We start from the raw sequence: 4,243 nt of genomic DNA, 5'->3' as shown, positions 1-4,243 counted from the left end.
AGGAATCAGGATCTAAGTCTTCTCTAGCCTTACATAGTGCAAACAGTAATCTATCATACATGATATCAATAGGGAGAGAAGTATTTGAGCAATGCTGGAACTTCCGTCTAGTAATTATAGATTTAGACTTTAACTACTTCAATAGTAAATGTACTTGTAAATATAGGTGTCAAAAGTGCACCTCAAGAGTTAGGGTGGAAGGTGTTATGAAAGTTTCGAATAAAGAGAGTCATGCTATTAATAGGCTCACAACAAATAGCAACACCTAATCAAAAGTATCAAGATGATAAGAAGACATTCTGTGTTACAGATGATCACTTATGAACAAAGCAAGCCGAGGCATCTTGAAAAGCATATCGCAAGAAAAAGTGAAAGAGAATTGAATCAACTACCCAAGAAGCAAAAACCTACAAAGAAGCAAAAACCTACACTATTCGATCACGATGAAGATCAATGAAATCCATTTGACCACGTGGTTGTATAAGGGCTCACAAAATGGAAACTATTTTGTCATTATGTAGCAGTAATTTTAGAATGAAGCAGACAACATTAGTAGACCCTTCAAAAAAGAAAAACGTAGCATTAGATATAGATATTAGAAGAAAGTATACAACATCGGTAGACCCATAAAAAGAGAAGAAGAAGATGATGAAAACTTGTTGGCTTGTATTTGAGGTGGTCAATCCCTAAAGAAGACCAAAGATACAAAAAAGGACACAAAGGGGCAAACTGCCTAAGCAACACATTGCACTATAGTCTAAACCAAAGTCCTCAAGACCTCACTAAGAGACCCAATAGTCACTGGTGCTTTGAGCTAGTTGTCACACAAAAATCCGCAATGGAACATTTAGCCAAAGCCATAATCTGTGCAACATAGCCCATTGGCCCTACCATAGTATCAAATGCATTCTCCTTACACTGTCCCCTCCCAAAAAAATAAGTTAAGACAACTCGTGAATATATGGAATCCCTTCAGCTACAATGCCCTGAGGGTCACCAATAAGAATGACCTCCCAACTAAACCAACACTGAGCATGGAGCAAGGTTGTTTACAGATGACACCCTTCCTATCCATTCTCAGGGTGGTTACACATCGGCACCCGCCCAACATTAGAAATGGTTGTTTTGCCTGCATGTCCACCACATGGTGGCCATTGATTTGGTGCGCAAAATGGGGGGCGCCCAAGATCATGGGTAGCCACCACCCTCCGCTCAAAGGGTGCTCAACCTCTGACAGTGGGCGCAACCCCAGCCGACCCCGTTTTCTCACTTGGGCAGCAGATGGGTGGTGTGTAACCAGCCTGAGATTTGGTGATGTTCTGGGTCCAATGAATCTCGGAAGTTGAACTGAGGCTGCACACTTTATGTAACCGGTCAAATCCACTCGGTGGAGGGGGTCAAAGATGTTTAGCACTAAGGGAAAAAGTTAATCCAACGGCTGGGAAAGCAACACGCGCAGCAGATTTTGCCGACTTATTAGAGCTTTTAGTAGCCTAGCATGGCGTGGAAGACAAGGAGGCATTTTGGGTGGGGGCGGCTACTCAACCGACCTTCTTCCCCTATAAATACCAATTCGCTTGCAGAATTTCATCATCTCTCTTCGGAGTAATGGCGACGGCAATCTGCCTGTTGATCCTTCACTCTCAGCAACCGATCTCTTGGCTCTTTCAACAATGAAGACATCGATCCCAATACCATTCATCACTCCTTTGGCTCCCTGAGTTTTCTTCAAATCAGTTCCTTTAGCAGACGGCAGTATCTTAGACGTCTTCAGAGATTGGCTCTCTCCGTGTCAGAGAGCCTTCTTGGAGAGGCCACTCGTTGTAGTTCAACAAACCTATCTTTGTGCTTTTTCCGGGCTTTACACGCAACGACACGAGGTGCGCGCATAAGCTAGGTTGCACAATCTGGACCCATAATTTGCTCACGTTTTTCTTTTTCATGTTATCATTTCTTCCCAGCAAAGATTCATAGCTTCTACTGTCATTCAACGTACATGTTGCATCTGCTCGTGGCGGCTATTCCCTGCCCATGAATTCTTGTTTGATCTTTACTCTCAAATATTGTTGCGAGATTTCTTAACCCAGTGCCGTTTAGCAACAAGGTCTGGCATGCTTTTCTCACATCAAGGAGTTGATGCGATTCGTGGCGCAATTCGCTACGCCAGCTTTGAGGGTCTTGTCGATGATGCTCGATTTTTGCCGTGCGTTCGAAAATGAGAGAGAGTGAAGGTGGCCTCTCAGATATGGCGGGGGGGGGTATAGCTCAAATCGAGTGTTGTCTTGCATTGGAATGATGGGTAACTTCCTATTTCGAGAGAACTTTTGGATGGCTTGTTTAATAGGTTAGGTCCATCCCGAAAAATGACACCTGTCATTGGAGATATTTATATTGCTCTCTTGTGGTCAGCTCACGGATTTTTTTCTACCTTGTCAAGTACACAAGGTTTTAATTCAGGGAAGCGCTTACATGCATTCACATCTTGATGAGCAGTTGTAAGAGAGGTGGCCGTGCTCTTTCCTTCGTTTCCTCTTCAATGGGTGAACATGGATTGCTGTAACTACATGTAAGTTTGCGGCATTTGCTGCTCCAAGTGGTGGTGGCGAGTTTGTCTTATCTGAAATCCATATTTGGTAAAGATGCAACCATCACGTGCTCCATTTCAGTCCCTACAGATTTGGATAGGGGGAAATGTATAGGAGCCTTAAAGTGCGTGTGTGCTTTCTTTGGTGCATGTCAGGATGTGTTTCTGCTCTTAATGTGCTTCTCTACATTTGAAGTTTTGAATTGAGCTTCTCCAAGTTTCTGGATGGCAGAGCCTTCAAACGTCTTCTTGGTGTATGCTATACAGAATATGCTACGACTAAGTGGATTCTAGGAGTGGCGTAGGTCATAAGACAAGGTAGAGTGGTTTAAATTGATCAGTAGATGAAAGATGAATCTTGTTGAATCAAATGCCTTTTGGTTGTCTACACTGAGCTGTGCATCCTCCCCTTGTAGTGTTTCCGTCTTTTGGTTGTCTACACTGAGTTGCACATCCTCCCCTTGCAGTGTTTCCGTCTGTCTCAATGTTTTTATATTTATAGGGGAATGGAGTCACATGTCTGCATTGGTTCAGCAAGAGGTGGTACTGAGTTTTGTTGAGGACAGAGAAGACTCTATGGGTGTTGGATTGCAAGCTGACATTGCCTGAGCCCTCGATAGGAGAAGTGGATTTGGCCAGGTAAGGATAGGTTTGCAGCATCTGCTTCTCGTGTGGAGGTGTGGTACTGATGCTTCTCATTGAAATCTGTATATGCTTATGGACCGTCCTGGAATGCACAGTGTGTGTTTGAAGTGTAGAGCTGAAGGTGATACACAAATTCAAGCAGTCCATATAAAGCCGGCTGTTAAATCTGACAATCCCTCTAAGGATAGTGATGGGGTTATTTGTCCTCCTGTGTATATATGAGTCTAAATTTTATGCTCGAAGGAATGGTTGTGTTATAATATATATCACTTTCCTCTTTATATTTTGTGAAGCTGGGTAGCATGGTGGGAGGAAGGTCAGGTTTGGGGCGACGCAGGGCGCTGTGAGGGTGAAACATTGAAAGTCTCAGTTTGAATCTGCAAGAGGGATTTGGCTAAGTTGGCATAAGGTTGCAGAATTTGCTAGCCGTATGGAGGTGGCGTTGATGTTTCTGGTAAATCAGAAATATGTATTTGCTTATTGATCCGTGTGCCATGCACAGTGTACACTCTCACGTGTAATTGATGTGGAGGGCTGAAGGTGATTCTCAAATTGACATGTCAGTTACCAGTTGCAAGGGAGGTTTCCGTTCTGTCTATAAGTTTGCGACATCTGCTACTGATGTGGAGGTGGAGCTGATGCTTCTTATTTGAAATATTTATTTGCTGATGCACCTCTGTGGAATGCACAGTGTACTCTTGCGTTGTTTGAAGTGGAGAGCTTAAAGTGATTGTCAAATTTAAGCAGTCAGTATTTGGCAAATCCCTCTTCTGCGTCCTCCCCATTCAAGGGTATTGTTCGGGTATGTTATCCCTCAAATATGACTTTGTCCCTTTTCATGGTTCTTCAATATGTAAGGGTATTGATGGAATGTGTACTTACCCTGGTGTGCACTGGTGGGTCTAAATTTTCTGTGTTGAGCAATGGTTGTAAAGCCAAGTTTCTAGATTTCCCACTTGTGTCTAAGTGATGCAGCATGCTGTGTCGAATGAGTAAATTCAGGTTCAGGGCAAA

General features: G+C 43.3%; 1 long non-coding RNA gene across 3 annotated transcripts; it reads left to right on the top strand.

The window, feature by feature from the left end:
- The first annotated feature begins 1,517 nt into the window (after nucleotides 1–1,517).
- LOC147892190 (uncharacterized) lies at nucleotides 1,518–4,025 on the top strand. Of its 3 annotated transcripts, none has more exons than XR_015542448.1 (4): nucleotides 1,518–2,299; nucleotides 2,494–2,566; nucleotides 2,852–2,902; nucleotides 3,119–4,025. It is a non-coding gene; the product is annotated as an uncharacterized LOC147892190 (long non-coding RNA). The 3 variants fall into 3 exon arrangements; XR_015542447.1 differs by having other exon boundaries at nucleotides 3,087–4,025; XR_015542446.1 differs by having other exon boundaries at nucleotides 2,852–4,025.
- Nucleotides 4,026–4,243: the final 218 nt, after the last annotated feature.

This window comes from Dipteris shenzhenensis, chromosome 17 (assembly GCF_047967505.1).
Source record: "Dipteris shenzhenensis isolate YYH24624 ecotype China chromosome 17, Dip_SZ_1.0, whole genome shotgun sequence".
Classification (NCBI taxonomy): domain Eukaryota; kingdom Viridiplantae; phylum Streptophyta; class Polypodiopsida; order Gleicheniales; family Dipteridaceae; genus Dipteris; species Dipteris shenzhenensis.
Note: the sequence above shows the minus strand (reverse complement) of the source record. Positions and strands in the feature narration are given on the sequence as shown.